Consider the following 18,703-nt stretch of genomic DNA (forward strand, 5'->3'; position numbering starts at 1 on the left):
ATATGGTATTAAAAATAACAATTTATTAAGGACCCAATCCTGAAAAAGTGGACTTCTATATAGGTACAACAGCACTATCTAAAAACATGGGAATGAGTTACTGTATATAAGGACTGATTTACAGTTGCTGTGGGAACTGTATCTTTGAATTTTCTGAGCTTTGTGCATTGAAAATGTCAAATGTAAGAATACTTCAATGGGTTGTTTTACATTTCATGTGTGTTCTTTTAGGCTTGTACTTTTTATTCTGTTGGTGAATAAAGAACCTTTGGCATTTTTATTTTTTGCATTAATTATCTGAAGTAGGGAGAAAACCTGTCTTGAAGGGAACTAAAACATTTTATTTCATCTAAAATTTTTATTTTGTGAAATAAACAAACCATTTCTTTACAGTTTTAATTTATATAATTTATTTTAATAATCCAAGAGATAATGCAGACTCCTCTCAGGATGACAGTGTTGCTACCCACCATCTAAAATATAATCTCTCTCTTAAGAACCAGATTCTGCCATACTTATTGACATTGAGTCTTATCCCTTGGGTAGTCTTATTGATTACAATAGAACTACTTGAGACATAAGGTACTGCTAAAAGTGATATCTATTTTGCAGGGCAGGGGGGGAATGCATAATCTGACACACAAGATTTTTTACGTTCTTACTAAAAAAGAAAAATAGGAGAAACTGAAACAAAATATAGCCCATTTTTGAAGTCTTTGAAGTCTCTCTTTAAAGTCTGCAGTTTGTTTAAAGAGTTGAATATGCTACATAATGTGAAATAAGTAAATAGAAAACAAAAGTCAGCAAGGTATTCATTGTTGCAATTGCTGATTAATTGTTAGGAAGTAATAATGCCTAAGAAAAAGTTACTTGTCAAATCATGTGAAAGTCCCATACTAATTAATTTAAATGAAATAAACCACATGTATCAATGCAAAAAAAGAGGTAAAAAGAAAAAATTAAAAACCCTAATATATAATTTGGGAGAACCATTGCATTATATTATTATTCAGACTAACACATTACTTTTTTATCTTTTCAAAACTCTGTTAAGAAAAAAATTCCCAGTATCTGATTCATCTATCATGGATTAATTATTCATATCAGAAACTTCTTTTTCACTAATAAAATATATTTAGAAAACAAAATGAAACCCAGGAAGCCTTAAACCCAAAGGGCATTACTTACTGTCTGTACCGAAAACATGTATTTATTTTCGGATAGTACCTCTTGATTTTACATTCATATTTTAATATGGAAATCTGGAGATGTAGCTTAGAAAATCTTAACTCGTTTGCCGTACAGTCTACTTTAAAATAAATCTAAATATAAGAGGCTTTGGCATGAAATTTAGCCAAGCTGCATATCTGCTTGATGTATAAATAATTTAAATGGTTCAACTTGAATTCTCTTTTTTATAATATATGATCATTGTTGTTTGTCTTAGTGTAAAGATTTTATCAACTTCTTAACTTTCTTGAAAATAATTGGTATCAGTGGTTTAATAATATCCATACTTAAAAACATACCATATTTGTTTAAATGGAAAATTATTTATGAAATGTATTCTCTGTCATAACCCTTTTTTAGCAGAATATTGCTTTAGGCATAATAAAGACAGCTTTATTATTCATTTATAACCCATATTCTCTGTACAGTGAAGTAAGAGCTGTATGTGTGATATGATTGTGCCATAAAATTAAAAAGGAAAAGGGAAATTCATTTTTACTGGATGTAGCATACGCTAAGAATGCCAAAAATCTTGGATATTGTAGTTGGCTTTAACTTCTTTTTACACATGGAAGTAATGAGACTTCAACACAGAGTCCAGTTGGAGTAGATGGTAAGTTTCCATATTGTTCCATCCTTGCTGTGAGGTCTCTCATCTAAGGAAAAGGTGAATAATTTATTTTTAAAGAGCCTTATCATTACAAACATCTCATGGGTTTGTACACCTTAAAGAGGACGTTCTGTACTATAATAGTGGCTCTGAACCCTCTTGAGCTGCAGGGAAGCTTGGCGTCTGAACTTGAATCCACCTTTAGCTATAACATAGTCTAAAATTTCTGAATATTTGAATATAATTGAAATATTTGAATTTAAATATTTGAAAACAATTCTTCTTCGAGTGCTTGCTCATGTCCATTCCTAATTTAGGTGTGTGCGTGCGCCACATGCACTGGTGCCAGAAAACTTTTTCCCCTAGTGGTATCCGTACAAGCTGGCTCTAGTGTCCCCTGTAGTGGTGCGCACATGTACCTGCATATAGGCACCACCAGCTCCTCCTCCCTCTCAGTTCCTTCTTGCCGCCAGTGACAGTGCTGGAACATGTCTTGCCTTCGCAAGTTTTCTATGCAAGACTTAGTGGTTTATTCATCATTCTAGTGTATATAGTTACTCATTTGATTACAGTTAGTTCTAGTTTGTTAGTTGTTCAAATTCCGGGGTTGGGGCATGCCCCATTTCCCGGGGTTTAAACCCTGCACTTTGTGTAAGAAACCTGTGCCGAGGAGCAACCCTCATCAAAGTTGTCTAAAGTGTCTGGGGGAAGCTCACGTCCACGAGAGGTGTAAAATCTGTAAACGTTTTCGCTGTGAAAGACCAAGATATCCGTCTCAGGGCCATTCTGATGGAGTCGGCTCTTAGCCTGGTGTTGGAGACTGGCAGGTCAAACTCGGCACTGAGCATGACGACCTCGGTGCACAGTGCCGCTCCAGTGCCCTCTTCCTCCTTTTGGCACTGATCTCCTTCCCGATTCCGACGAAGACCTGTGCGGAATGGGGATACTCTCCTATGGAGAAAACTAAGGGGGACCAGGTGAGACCTGTGTTGGGCCCCCAAGCTCCCTGCATCAGAAGGGTCCCTCGTCTCTGCAAGCGTCAACCCCTGCACCAGGCCCTCCACTGACTGCAGGTTGTGGTAGAGGCCCTCATCGCCTAGTGGTGCCATCGACTCTGGAGGCCTTCCAGGCGAAGATGGACTTCCTGGCTCTGCCAGTGCCACAGATGCCGAGGGCCGGCAAAGCACCGCACTGAGATTCGGTGCCAATGGGCAGTCATTCGGGGGACAGATCTGCTCAACAGTCCCTATCACCGAGGCATTGTTCACCAGTGTGCAGGCGGTCCCTGGAGTCAAGACCACGCTCTCCAGGTCAGGACACTGCCAGATCGGGCTCCCGCTGCCAATCTCCGGAGGACTGGCACCAAGCGGGGCACCATTATGGAGCCATGGAACGACACAGGTCACCAGACTCACGGTGCCTTTCCCGAGCACTGCGACCCCACTTGCCTAATCCATATAGGAAACCCAAGGACAGGAGCTGGTCTGTCACATCCATCGTCGCTCATTGGTGCCAGTGCATTAACACGTTTCGCATGGCACCGCAAGATATTTGGAGACAACACCACCTTGGCCATCACTGGACAGCGGCACTTCATCCTTGGACAGCAAGGACATTGTTCAAACCAGACAAGCCCCGGCTCCGGTGCCCAGTTTCCCTATGGTGCCGCCGATGAGGACGTGGCCACAAGGTCAATGGCCTGGACTGTGGCTGTACTGGTGGGGATTTCCCTCTGGGATTCCTCAGGCTGGTTCCATGAGAGGAAGGTCGGTACCACAGTCATCTATTCCTCAGAGCGCGGCATCACACCTGGACATGGACTTTGACCACAAAGGTTCACGTGCCTCGGGCCCTGGGGGCTCCACCCTGCCCAGGGCAGAGGCCCCTCCCCCATCTCAGATACCAGCCTCTTCCTCGTCGTCACTGGACAAGGCAGTTGCGGGACACTCATCTGCGGGGCCGCTGTATGATTTTAAGATGCACCAGGATCTGTTGAAAAGAGTCGTCTACAACTTGGGCCTCAAAATAGAGGAGCTGGACAAGCCAATTGACGAACTCTTTGGGATATTGGTCTCGGCAGCTCCCAGTAGAGTGGCCCTTCCTGTCCATGAGGGGGTTGTTAAATTGGCCAAGGCACTATGGCAAACCCCGGCCTCCCTGCCCCCCATGTCTAAGAGGAAAGAAAGGACATATGTACCAGCAAAGAGGTTTAAATACCTCTACACCCACGACGCACTGGGATCCCTGGTGGTCACAGCCGCCAAGAAAAGGGACAGACAGGGGAAAGTCAGCTCGACCCCTAAGCATAAGAACACAAAAAGACTCGACTTCTTTGGTTGAAAAATTTATTCCACGGCCAGCCTGCAGCTACGAGTGGCGAACCAACAGGTGCAGCTTGGAAGATTGGCAGTTGGTGGACAAGTTTGTGGACTCATTGTCCCCCTCCTCCAAACAGGAGTTCGAGGCCATCTTGGAAGAGGGGAGATAGATCGCCAGGGCATCTCTGCAAGCAGCGGACTCTGCAGCCAGGACGATATCAGCCTTGGCAATATCTATGAGGCAGGCATCATGGCTGCAATCCTTGGGCCTCCCGTCCGAGGTCCAGCAGCCTATTCAGGACCTCCTCTTCAATGACATGGCCCTCTTTGCCAGACTCCAGGCTGCATGGCATGAAGGACTCGAGGGCTACTCTGAGGTCCCTCAGCCTTTATACACCATCTTCTCCTAGGAGGCACTTCAAACCCAGCATGAACAGTGGTCTGGGGTTCACCTCCGCAGAGATTCCTCTAAGAAGAAGAACGAAGGTTACAAAAGGCAGCAGGGCCGCTCGTCATCTGCCGGCCTTCGACCGGGCTCTAGCCGCCATAATCGGGGTGGAAAGTAGGCCTTTTGAAGGTGCATTCAAGAGGGACCTACCAGTTCTACTCATGGATCCAACCCCCCTTCTGTTTTCTTCTCGTTTAGTCTGTTTTCTCTGGGCCTAGGCTACCATAACATTGGACTGATGGGTGCTCAGCATGGTGGCTATTGGTTGTACCCTCCAGTTTGCCTCACTCCCGCCTTCCCACCCACAATCCCCATCCTTCTTCAGGGACCCTTCTCACGAGCAATTCCTCGAGCAGGAGGTGCAAGCACTCTTGCAGGTGGGTGCAGTGGAAGAGGCCTATTCTGGAGATAAGGCGCCTAAACAAATATCTCAGAAAACTGAAATTTCATATGGTCTCCCTAGCCACAATCGTTCCTTCTCTGGATCTGGTGACTGGTATGCCGCTCTTGATTTAAAGGACACCTACTTTCACATTGCAGTCTTCCCTGTTCACAGGAGGCTCCTGAGGTCTATGGTAGGAGACTGCCATTACCAGTTCATGGAGCTCCCTTTTGGCCTCTCAACTGCGCCAAGGGTTTTCACCAAGTGCATGTCGGTGGTGGCGGCTTACCTGCACTCCTCTCCTCCTGAGGTATTTCCCCTACCTGTATGACTGGCTCATCAGTGGCAGGTCAAGGTCTCAGGTTCAGGCCAGCATCACAAATTACCCAAAGCATTTGTCAGGCTCTAGGCCTTCTAATAAATGAACAAAAATCAATAGTAGTCCCTGTTCAAAGAACAGAATTTATTAGAGCGATGCTGGACTTGTGCAGAGCCAGAGAATTCCTTCCAGAGGAAAGCTTCCTGGCAGTGACAGATATTATAATCTGCATTTCAACTAGGGATGTAAAACTTCATTTAAAAAAAAATCTATTAAACGTAAAACTAGAACGTTTAAACGGCTAAATGGAGGGGGCTGTGCTGGGCTCTGCTCCTCACTGCCAAGTGAGAGCTGCCTAGCTGCAGCTCCTCCCTCAAAGAGCCGTAGGTGGGCAGCTCTCACTGGCGGGGAGCTGAGCTGAGCCCAGCTGTGGCTGCCCCGCTGTGCACTTGCGGGGGGAACTGCTAGGATCTGTGCCTCCCTGCAAGCCAGAGCTGCCCAGCTGCTCTGGCTTGAGCCCAGCTGCTGCTCCTCTCCCCGCCCCTCTGGGGCTCCATGCCTCCCCTACCCCACCCCCCACTTGGCTCCCTGTCTTCCCATGAGCCAGAGCTGCCCAGCTGCTCTGGCTTGGGGGGGCCCAGTGCCTTTCCCCCCAGTTTAAAGATAATCAGCTGTTTTAAACATTAAAAAAAATCTGATTACTGTTTAAATATTTAAATGATTAGGCTTTTACATCTCTATTTTCGACTCACTCCCTCATAATGCTGAGGGTATGCCTCAGCCTCTTGGGCCACATGGCGGCCTGCACCTACATGGTCCCACAGGCCAGACTGCACCTCAGACCCCTTCAGATATGGTTGGCATCAGTGTATTCTCTGGCCAGGCACCTCCTGGATAGGACACTTACAGTCCCTCCAAAAATACTCACCAGCCTGGTACAGTGGTTGAGTCCGGGTCACGTCCTCTCCGGAATGCCCTACGAAGTGCCCCAGTCATCGATAAAACTGATTTTCAATGCCTCGGACCTGGGATGGGGAGCTCACATTGGTTCCCTGAAGACCCTAGGCACATGAGCCTCGGGGGAACTGTGGTTACACATCAATATCAAGGAGCTCAGGGCAATTTGTCTAGCCTGTGCAGTTTTTTAACCACATTTTGCCAACAATGTGGTATAGATACTCATGAACAATACAGCTTTCCACCCTTTGATGGAAGGTAGAACAGTCTTTTCGTACAAAATGACGGTCAGGGTACTTTAAGGGATTAGAAAGGCTTTTTCCACCAATAAGGGAACCTTCTCCTCAGTGGGACTTGAACTTGGTCCTCTCCAGGCTCACTGAACCACCCTTCGAACCCATGGCCTCGTGCTCCCTTACGTACCTGTCCTGGAAGGCTGCCTTCCTGGTGGCTATTACGTCTGTCAGGCGAGTTTCAGAGATCCGGGCATTAACATCAGAACCACCCTAAAAGATGTTTTATAAGAGCAAGGTCCAACTACACCCGCACTCAGCCTTTTTGCCTAAGGTGGTCTCTTATTTTCACCTTAACCAGGACATTTTCATACCCATCTTTTGTCCCAGACCTCACAGCTCCAGTGAAGAGCAACACCTGTATTCTCTCGATGTGAGATGGCCCCTGGCATGTTACATCGACAGAACCAAATCTTTTCGTCGTTAGACACAACTCTTTCTGGCAGTTGCAGACCAGATGAAGGGACTGCCGGTTTCCTCACAATGTACCTTGAAGTGGATCCCGGCCTGCATCCGAGCCTGTTATGAGCAGGCTGGGGTTGCGCTTCCAGTGTCCTTGACAGCCCACTCAACGAGAGCACAGGCATCATCTGTGGCCTTCCAGGCACACGTCCCCATCCAGGACATCTGCAGGGCAGCTACCTGGTCATCGGTACATACCTTCACGTCCCACTATGCCTTGATGCAGCAAGCTCGGGACGATGCTGGCTGTGGTAGAGTGGTGCTTCAAGTGTCACGTCCATGAACTCCTGCCCTCCTCCAGAGTCCCTGCTGGTGAGTCACCTAAATTGGGAAAGGACATGAGCAAGTACTCAAAGAAGGAAGAATGGTTACTTACCTTGTAACTGTTGTTCTTCAAGATGTGTTGCTCATGTCCGTTGCACACCCACCCTCCTTCCCCTCAGTTGGAGTTCCAGCAAGAAGGAACTGAGAGGGAGGGGGAGCCGGCAGCGCATGTATGCGGGACCATTTGTGCACCGCTGCAGGGGGCGCTAGAGCTGGCTTGTACGGGTACCACTAGGGGAAAAAGTTTTTCGGCACTAGTGCATGTGGTGCACGCACACACCTAAATTGGAAATGGACATGAGCAACATATCTCGAAGAACAACAGTTATAAGGTAAGTAACCATTTCTTTAATCTTTGATAGTATTCACTGAGGGAGAATTCCTGCATGTTAAGTGTAAAATGTTTAAAACCCACGGGGCACATTATCCAATTAAACAGTCATTCACTAGCAAAACAAAAGTGAGGTAGCAAGACACAACAATTTCACAAAGAAATAAGAGATTTATCACAGGTCTACATTACAGGGACATTAGCAGCATAGATACTGCACTGTAACTGTGCTGGCATAAACCCACAATGTAAACATAGCCTACCATGATGGAAGGGATTTTTCCATCACTGCAGGAACATCACCTCCCCGAGCAACAGTAGCTGGGCCAATGGAAGCATTCTTCTGTAAACCTAGCTGTAACCCCTACACTCGGGGTTAGGTCAGCATAGTTACGTTGCTTCAGTATGTGGCTTTTTTACAACCCTGAATGCCATAGCTGTGTTGACCTAAATTTTAAATGTGGACCAGGTCTTAGCAGAGGTCTGTGAGATTATAGGAAATTTTATAAGTGAAGACCAATGCAAATGGTTGCATGAATAAGGAGTGGATCCTTAATCTTTACTTAGCAATCTCTTTGAGTTTGCAAAATAGTCTATTTATCCACCTCCTTACCTGTCTCCTAGACAGATACTATGTCTCTCCAGTTTTCTGACTCTGTTACTACATCTCACCTTTATTCTGCTGGTCAGTGAATGTGTGGCAGTGTAATGTAGTGGCTTCAGACGGACTAATAATGAGACTAACAGCTGTAAGATTGGGCTTATTTTTTTTAATTATCTTATTGTTGAATGAAGAGCCAGAGCTGAGGATGCAGCATAAAAGTGATCAGGGTGCTAAAGAAAAAGCTTTAATCATTTGGATTTTCCAAAGTGGATGTTGTATCATAATCAGTGCAGCTGGAGTCGGAGGGACTGTTGTTGACGGGTCAGCAGTTGAACAAGTAGAATTTTATTAAACCCTGTGCACTGCTGTCCATACAGCTGCTTTGCTTCCAGCCGAATTCCCCTGCATTCCAGGTTTCACTGATAGTGCACAGGGTTTAATAAAGGTCTACTTGTTCAACTTAACCTTCATTCAGCTTCACTCTTTGCTAATGAAACACGGTAGTATCATCTGAGCTGTGAGTTCTCTGCAGTGCAGCAGCTGTCAGCGTGAGCCATGGAACTTGGTCTGAAGCCACCCAGAGCTGTGAATTTTGCAGACACAAACCTACCCTAGTGATGGATCCGGTGGGAGGAGGAGTTTGAGCTGTACACAGACCTGACCATGCAGAAGAACACCAACAGCAGGAAAGTAAAACTGTTACTTTACCTTATTGAGAAATAAGATAGAAAGGTCTGCAGCACTCTGAAACTCACCACTACCTTAAGCCTTATAACAGCCCAAGGAGCCCTGGATAACTGTTGCTTCCTAAAGCAGAACAAAACTGTGGAGTGACACAGTTGTCATTGGGGACCAATCTAAAGGGGAGAGGATAGATCCCTACTGTTACTGTTTTATGTACACTGAATGCTATATACAATTTTGCGGAGTTGACACACTCCCTGATATGGGACAAGATAGTCTGCAGCACTTAGGATCACATGTGTGGGAGCAGTTGCTCTAGGAAAATAATCTCACATTAGACAGATGTGTAGACATGGAGCATGCACCAGAAGCTCCGGAAAAAAGGATGAAAGCCCTAGAAGGCATCACATCCCCAGAAATACATGCAGTGAGACCACAGTAAAGGAGAGCAGGTGGCCAGGGTTCCACACCCATTGTGAGATAAATTTACTGTGAAAGACACAGCATGAGTGGGTAAGTGTGAAGTACTCTGCACTAAGACAGCATTGCAGGTCATGTGGCAAGTTGAACCATTTTATCAGTGTGTGCAAGAGCAGAGGAAGGTCCAAGAAAGATTCATTTAGATTTGCATAAGAGGGGGATGGCACATCAGACAATGGTGATGATGATATGATTGTCTCCGTGAGTCTGAGAGCATGTCAGGTGAAGGGTGTTGGAATAGGAAAGCAACAAGGGACAGTGCCAAACTGTGTGCATGCAACAATGTTAATAAGGAAATGCCCAGTGCGATTTCAGCTGGGGACTGTTGGATCTCATACAGTGTGATTCCTCAGAGCGACTTGGACTCACATACCCATTACAAAGAGTAGACACTCTCTAATAATGTACAATGAGAGCATAAAGCAGCCCAAAGAAAGATGTGACATCATAGTAACTAATTCAAAAAATAACAGATAATACAAACTGAAGTGTATGGTGGTGAATGGTCAGCACGACGGACCCCCCTTGGGGAACACAACCAGACAAGCCATGGACCTGATCAGGGTAAGCATTAGAATTTTATAGCTGCAGCGCAAAAACCAAAAGGGGGAATCCTATGAATTTTAAAGGCATATGGGGATGTTGTCAAAGACAACGGGTGATTGAAGGAAAGGCACAGCTGGAAGTAGACCCCACAGTGGAACCTGTATACTTACCAGAAAAGAAAATTCCAGTGGCACTACATAATCCAGTATGCAAGGAGCTCAAAGTCTGCACCTGTAGAGGCCAGTTCAGTCTCCGTGAGCAGCATGGTGAAGATAAAAGTAGCCATGAGGCAAATTACACAAGTGCATATGCCCAAAGCTACTGAACCAGGTGCTATTCAGTGCTTATAGTTGATGACATCTTGCCAGAACTTTCCAAAGCCAGAATCCTTATGGTCTGAGACATGAGGAACAGGTTTTGGCATCTTAACCCGGATAAAGAGTTCAGCATGCTGACAACCATTCCTGGGACTCCCCCTTTTGCACTGCAGCTAAGCATGCTGATGGGTATAAGCTTCACACCAGAGATTTTAAGGGAAGACTCACCCAAGCACTGGAAGAATGCCTGGCATGAAAATAATTGCAAATAATATATTCATTGTAGGTGAAAGGAGTGATAATACAGAAGCTGAACAAGACCATGACAGAAGACTACAAGCTTTTTTACAGAGAAGCAGAGACAAGAACATAAAACTACCCCTCCCCCCAAAATGTGACTCAAACTGTGTGAGGAGGCGTGCATTGGACATCTGCTAACAGTACAGGAACTGGAAGCAGATCACAAGAAGATTAAGGCAGTCAGAGAGCTGTCAGTCTCACTTGATGTTAAAGGGGTACAGTGTTTAATAGGAATGATAAATTTTCTGTCCAAGTTTTGTCCACACCTGGCTGCAATAGTGGAACTGATACATCAGCTCACAAGGCAGGATGTTGAGTGGGACTGGGGAAGTCCCCAACAGCAAACATTTGACATGCTGAAACAAATAATAACAGATACTCCTGTCCTCAAATACTACCACCCAGAAAAGCCACTGACACTCCAGTGTGATGCATCAGAGAGAGGATTGGGTATAGCTGTTTTGCAGAGCAGCCAGTTGCTTGTGCCAGCAAAGCCCTGTCAGAGACTGAACAGGAGTACGCCCAAATAGAAAAAGTGCTTCTGGCTGTGGTATTTAGATTAGAATGATACCATGTATGGAATCTATAGGCGAATACACTTATGACCACCCAATAACAGGCCATTAGCAATCAGGCCATTAGAGACAGTCATGGCGAAGCCCCTACTTAGTGCCCCAAAGAGATTGCACCTCATGTTGATGTGCCTCCAGCACTACCAGATAGAGATCAGACTTTGTCCAGGATGATTACCAGAGAAAGCTGATACCCTGAGGAGGGCATAAATACCTAGCATCAGCAAACTGGGGGAAGAAAAGGACATAGTGCAGCATTGCTAACGGATTCAATCTCCCATTTTCAACAACAAAGCTGATGAAAATCTAAGAGGCCATGGAAAAGGACATCCAGTTCAGGCAGACAGGAGAGCAATATTGGCAGATGGCCAGAAGGAAAAAGCCAAGTACCAGTAGGAGAAGAACCATATTTTCAAATTAAAGATGAGTTGGGTGTACAGGATGGAATCCTATTTTGAGGACAGAGCTTTTGTTCCCACCTTATTACATAAGAATGTCATGCAAAAATACATGCCTCACACCTGGCCATTGACAACTGTTTTAGATGGGCTAAAAGGTGTGTTTATTGCTGAGAATGAATACACAACTCCGCTCCTTTAGAGAAGGGGGTGACTTCTGTCAGTCGTGTGATAACCCCAAGCAGAAAGGCTTTGTTACTACATGAGCTGCCCACCTGACCATAGGAAAAGATGGGAGCAGACTTGTTTACCATAAATGAAAAGCAGAACTTGATTACGCGGGCCTACTGTTCCAAAGTTTGGGAGGCTAATGCCCTGCCTGATGCAAGAAGCAGGTCAGTGACTGGCATACTGAAGGCCCACTTTATGAGCTGTGGCATCTGGACACTGTATTCACTGATAATGAACCCCAATTTGCCTCAGAAGAAGTTAGTTTGCATTCCAGTGGGAGATGATCACCACATCATCTCTCCATATACCCACAGAATAATAGTAATCAGCTGTGAAAACAGCTAAGAGACTTATACAGTGCTGTTTTTTCTGGGTCAGGCCTCTTGTTAGCATTCATGGCACAAAGGAACATCACGGAAGTACTAGAATAGTCCAGCTCAGGCATTAATGAGATGAAGCACCAAAGCCCTGCTACCAATGAGGAAAGACCTGTTGCAGCCAGAAGGATGGAAACCATGCTGAGATGGCCAACAATCAGAGAAAGCAGATACAAGAGTATGTCAGATCATCCAAGGACATATCTGCTCGGGAGACAGGCACTCCTGTGAGGATCTAGTCATTAGAGAGAGACCAGAAGGAGTGGACTAAAGGAGCTGTGAGTAGTGCAGTATCACCCAAGTTATATGAAGTTGACTACAAAGAGGGAGAAATCTTACTGAGGTCTACACAACAAACCAAGAAAATCTTAGAGTTTTGTTTTAAAATGGGCCAAAATCACTGTTTTTCTCTAGAGGTAAATAGCCTTTCAATGTGATGTTTTACACAGGATTAGCTATTTGCCCTTTGGGTTTTCTGTGCAGTTTTGGTTTGGTTTTGCTTTGCTTTATAAATTATTAACAGAAAGAGTCTGAAATTTGGCTCTGGCTGAAACTGTTCCTTATCAGGCATCTAATATTGCTTAAAATAATTCTTTACCTACTCAGAATTGGGTGAGAGATGTATCCTGAATAAGTCTGGTGCAATATGTAATTAATTTTATTTTTAAAAATTGTATTTCAGGGAATTTTTGGCAGCTGTTTGTCATAAGCAAAATAAATACGCACAGAAGGTTGCTGATTTAGAATCTTTTTATGCATAAACTTTATCATGTGCCACTTACATGCAGCTTTTGTGCTTAACAGAAAAATGTGCTGTGCACAAAAGTTTGTGTGACTGCTGGCACATAATGGCTTCTGTGCAGCTTCCGTGCATAAATGAGAAGGCTTTTATGTGAAGCTCCTGGCACATAAAGGTTAATGTGCAGCAGTTGCTGGTGCATAAAGTCATCTCTGTCAGTAGCTGTATTTACACCATCCGCCTCACACTGTAACCTTAACCCTAACTGCTCCCCCTCACCAAAGTGAATTCAGTGAGACTACCTGATAAGGTTAAAGTTAAGCATGTTCTTTGCCTCAGTCGATCGGTGCCTCAGTTCTCCATCTTTAAAATAGGGATAATAATCCTTTGTCTTGTCTATTTACATTGTAAGCTATTTAGAACTGTCTCTTATTATATATATGTACAATACACAATGGGGCCCAATCTCATATGCGGCCTTTAGGTGCTGCTTTGATGCATACTATAATAAAAATAGTAAATGAAAATGTATAAGATATATCATTGGGGTAATTTCTTGCTGTGATAAGCTTTAATGGAACAGCAGGAGAAATGACAAGACTCAGGGCATTTTTTGTCAGAAACACTTCAGAAAGGAGAAAAACTGATACAATTGAGGATGTCCTTCAAACTCATCTAGTTCAAAGCAATCTCATTCTGAAGCAAGTTGCCACAGCAGGAAGTTACAAAAACAAACCAAGCTTGCACAAAATGATTTTCGTAATTTTGGCGTTATGGACATTTAAAGTTGAATGGCCCATAGTTTGAGATTGAGAAGAGACTATTCTAAACCAAACTAGTTTTGTATTTATCACACACAACTTAGATTTCACCTTGCTGCTGTAAAACATTCATAACTGTAAAAATACTGAACCAATTTTTGTCTAGAAAATCCTATTTTTTCAAACTTTCATTACATGACTTGAAAAGTTTAGATGCTCTGTACAGCACTTCATAATCTGATGTTGAGGTGGTTCTGTCCATTCTTAGTTGGTAGTTTGAATGGCCTGTTTGAACATAAACTTATCATGTGATTGGTTAGAAAATCCCAGTCAAGCTCTAGGGAACAAGTTTTTTTAACAATGTGGTCTTTTAAAGTTAGTTCTAGTGACTAGCTTCTAATCTTTCAATGGTTCCAATTCAGAATCTAATTTTACCCAGATAGAATGCAGACATTTTTGAGGATCTGTTAAGTCATTGAAAGCAATTATCTTCAGTGTAATCAGCCTTAATGAATGCTTTAAGATTCTAATTGCCTCAGTATATGTGTTGATGAACACTGACTTGAATTTGATTATCAGACTGTTTTAGAAATGGACACATTTTAAACATTTGGAGGAGGAATTTGAGTATGAGGAAAAAATAGTGCCTATACTGAAAGAAGAGATTGATGTTTCAGAGGAATTTTCTGAGGTCTGTTTATCTTTGATCAGCAAGAGAAGTGATTGCAGTTCTCTTTTCCAGTTTATTAGAAGGATGGCTCGGTACGACAGCTCCTGTAATTTGGAGAGCTATAGTATGTCAATACTGAATGCCTGCAGTACTCTAACAGGACTTGAGGGCAATGCCTCTCCAATGTAGGCCAAAGAGTGGAAGAGGTTTGGAAGTTACCATCATTTAAATACTCTAGAAGAAGGCATATTGAAGTATTCAGGTGCAAGAGTGTTAACACACACTATTTACACAGATACATAAGAAAATTATTAAACGTGGTGATCTGATTTTGTTTTATGGTTTGACACAATCCTAGTTGGCAGTAAAAATTAAAGTGACTAAAACCCTAGTCTCTGAATCACTAGCATATAAGTGGTGTTTCAGAATTTGCCATCCTAGTCAATTTCATTTCTCGCTTGTCACTCTTTCTTTGTTGTCCAGCTGGCAGGGATCACAAACTATAAAGGACTCTCACTGTTTTCATAAATCACAATATTAGATGGCGTCACTGGGTTGGCAGCCAAAACCAAACTAAGTGCAGAGAGATAACATAGAATGAGGTGCTGGGAGAGGCACAAAGAAAATAAACTCAGAAGGGGGCGGAGAACATGGGGACAATGACGGAGAGTGGGGAAATGAGGGTTAGAGGGAAAGAGGAGAAGTTGAACAGACCAAGAGAACCCTGAATAATGGGAGAAAGATGATACCATTTGAAAGGTGAGAGTAATCAGGATCTGAATAAAATGACTCACGAAGAAGTTGAACCAAGGCACTGAGTGATACATACCTAACTGTCATGCAATTCAGAGATGTGTTGTGTCTGTATGATACAATTATTCAGACAGAAACTCAATAAACTCCCAAGTTTATGACCTAGTATGATCTAGGCTTTATTTATAACCTGTATGGATTCTCTTGGAGCAATCTTTTCTATATTGTTTTAAAATCTTGGACAGGAATGAAGATGTACTGAGGATACTAAAAAGAATGGAAGAGAGAGGCAAAACACTGCAAGGGAAGAGTGCTGAAAGAAAATGAGGCAAAAAAAAAATTTGCCCACAGTTACAAAAGATACATTGCTAAATTTAGAACATAAAAAGAAAAAAGCACAGAGAAAATGAAGATGAAATAATTCATCTTTGAAACAGTCATACCAAATGTTCTATATTTTAAGCCATTTAGAAATTACAATAAATACTGAGATTTTCTGTTAGGAATTTGTACTTAGAATTTCATTCAGAATCTGATTTGTTTTAAAGCAGATTGTCAAGCTTTCTTAATTTTGTTCCAGTGTAAGTCCTCTCTATGGTACTTCTAATTGTCTCATGAGAGTCAGGTGATAGAGTTAACTATGCAGAATTCCAAATCTTGATGCTTTGCAGTCCAGCAATTCTGTATCATGAGTCTGGCTTACTGGACTCTTTTAGAGTCCATACATTATGGAATTGTTCTTTGTGGGGTGGTGATTCTTTGAAACTACATTGTTATCAAGAAACCATTAACAGACATTCAGGAAGTAGTGACCATCCCTCTTATGTACTTACAGTTTTTAAAGCATGTTTATTGTACACAGAAATTTGAATGTAAAAGAATGTTCTCTTGGGCTTCATGGGGTATAAATACCCCCTCTCCTTACCCATTCTTCCAGTCAGCAGAAAGGAAATGTAGTGGCCTTCTTCAGATCTGGCCCTAAGTGCTTTCTGCCCTTCCTGTCCATCCCAATAAACTTTACCTTTCTTCCAACACATTGTAAGAGATCCCTTAAAGGAATAACGCCCCTGTTCTTCCAGTTAGCTGGACAGAGACCTCCTTGCATGAAGGTTGTGATGAGCACAATGTATTTTTTACATGTCTGTGGTGTATGTAGCCTCCCAAATACCTAATGTCTTACAACAAGAGCAACAATCCTCTTATAACGATGTTAAAGATGCAAAAGGTAGATAATGGCGAATGTTGCGTGTTCTCTTGCAGGTATGCATTATGATACAGCGTTTAATGATATAATCACATTCTTTTTTTCTGCAGAGCGCTTGCTTTATTTATTGTGCAGTCTAAATGATGCACCAGGAATGAGGCAAAGTTATGTGTGTAGCAATGGAAGCAAAGGTCTTGTAAATTGTCTATGATCGTGTAATTAAAGACTTCAGTGGAGCCACCCATATGCTTAAAATTAAGCATATACTTAAGTTCTTTGCTGGATCAAGTGCCAGAGTACATTGCAGATTAGAGCTGTATGTGGCCCTTTCATAGTATTTTTGAGGATAACCACTTCTCTTCATGATCAAAGGCACAACTGGGACATAAAAAGAGAGGAAGGGTGAAGGAATGGGACATGATGCACATCTTCTATTGATGAGATATGAGAGAGAGTGTAAAATCCTGGTCTGAGAAGCCAATGGCAATGGGGACCAGGATTTCACCCACCAAGAAACTAGCTAGGACTTGTAAATTGGTAAAACAAGTGAAATTCAGACCTTGTTTAGACAGAGAAGCTTTGTTCGTTATGTTGCAATGAGGGCACTATTTCCAGACTTTGCAACACAAGCCTGTCTAGCTGTGCCTTTGCCACTTTTTTTGAGTCTTGCTTTACATCTATGTACTTAAAATTATTATTTATTTTGTGATCTTTACTTTTTCTCATAAGCTCAATGAACATTTGTTGTGTAGACTTGTGCTTGGGTGCAACTACTGTTTGGAGCCCTGGACAGAAGGAACACTGACTCCTGACTTTAAGGGAGGCAGATACAGGAGTGTAGTAGCAGCTTGGGCAATTGCTCAGGTCTTGAGTGGAGATGTGATCATCTACCCAAGCAGCACTGTGAGGAAGCTGTGCATAGAAAGGTTACAGTGACTATAACTATATTGTTTCTGCTTAAGTCATTTATGGGAGAACGAAGCCACTAGTTGAGTTGTGTTGGGTCATTCCCAGTGTATCAGAATAAATGTATTATGCCACTTCCTTCTGAATCTACACCCTTTGACAAACCCACTGCTCTGTCCGTGATAATTCCTTGTCACATTTCCAGCTAGCCTGTTCGTAGTGGTAGTAACCATTTTCCCACTCCAAAGTAGTGAAATCTGTTACTTCAAAGCATGTTGATTCACACAGAGCTGTAATTAATTGTTACAAAATAGCTAAGAACACTATGGCTATAAATAATATATTTTCTCATGCCTCAAACTAGAATCATAATGTAAAGTTAGACATCATACTTACACTTCTTGCTGCCTTTTAGAATGTGTAATGGAGAAAAAGATGGACTATGTCATGTTTTTTCTCAATCAAGCACTGCACAGTGTGTGCATTAATACTTTGTCTTTTAAACCAGTGACGATACACAACAAAGTATACTGCAGCATGGGATTTGGTGTTTGAATGATATTATTAGAGTTTGTGTAATTAGGGACTTTTACTCATTGAGAAGAGAGAGTGAAGTAAGTACTGAGATAACATTGTTCACTGTAGCTTGGGTTTTTGTGGTTGCATTTGTGTGTCTACTTTGTAGGATGATTAATGATAAAAGCTTGTTGAATCAGTTCTTAAACTTTTCTCTGTGATAATGTAAAAGTTCTTCAAGTCTTGCATCAAATTCTCTTACTTTAAAGTTTTCACTTTAATGTAAGTTGATAAAAATGCAACTCCTCTAGTAAGATTTTAAGATGTATTTCATGATCAATTTAGGATTTCTTGCTATTATTTTCCCACCTTACTTACAGAGGAAAAACTGCAAAAGGCACCATGCTGGTATTTTTCAAACTAGATTACTTAGCCTGTAAGAGGTGACTCAGTGGGCATGTGATCAAAGTGCACAAGCTGACAAGGTGGGCAGACATGGCAAGCTCATACAAAATAAACTGCAATTAATGGACAGAAAAAATGTAGTGTGCAAATTCAGACCACTCATATTATGAGACAAACATTGTGGTATGACACTTAGAACAGTCACTTATTTGGGAAACATGAAATGGGGAGGAGAAAACTTTTTGCCGAAGTGTCCTGTTCTATACACTTTTTCCAGAGTCATTGAATAAATAAGTTGCCTCTGACCAATGCCAAGAAAATTCCTCTCTTCATTTTTGCTGCATCATTCCCCCATTTTAAACCTGCTTTATTGGTAAGCCAGAGGGCAGCATTTCTTCCACACCAGATAACATCCTCTTTATCTCCTCCAGTCTGAACCGGTTTTCCTCCCTTTGGCATGCAAGGATCCAGATGGATTCTTTTAAACTAGTTATGAATGTGTATGCAAAGGCACAAGAAGTTTATTCCAGGACAGCACAAAGTAGTGCAATAGTAGGATATGTTGA

The 18,703-nt window shown here is 42.7% G+C and overlaps 1 protein-coding gene across 2 annotated transcripts in view; it reads left to right on the forward strand.

Annotated features, from left to right (window-relative positions):
• Positions 1 to 18,703, forward strand: part of BCKDHB (branched chain keto acid dehydrogenase E1 subunit beta) — a 272,429-nt gene that overhangs the window by 193,937 nt on the left and 59,789 nt on the right. The gene's annotated exons all lie outside the window — the stretch shown is intronic.

This window comes from Emydura macquarii, unplaced genomic scaffold (assembly GCF_026122565.2).
Source record: "Emydura macquarii macquarii isolate MOO-44397 ecotype Brisbane River unplaced genomic scaffold, CSIRO-AGI_Emac_v2 contig_3295, whole genome shotgun sequence".
Lineage (NCBI taxonomy): Eukaryota > Metazoa > Chordata > Testudines > Chelidae > Emydura > Emydura macquarii.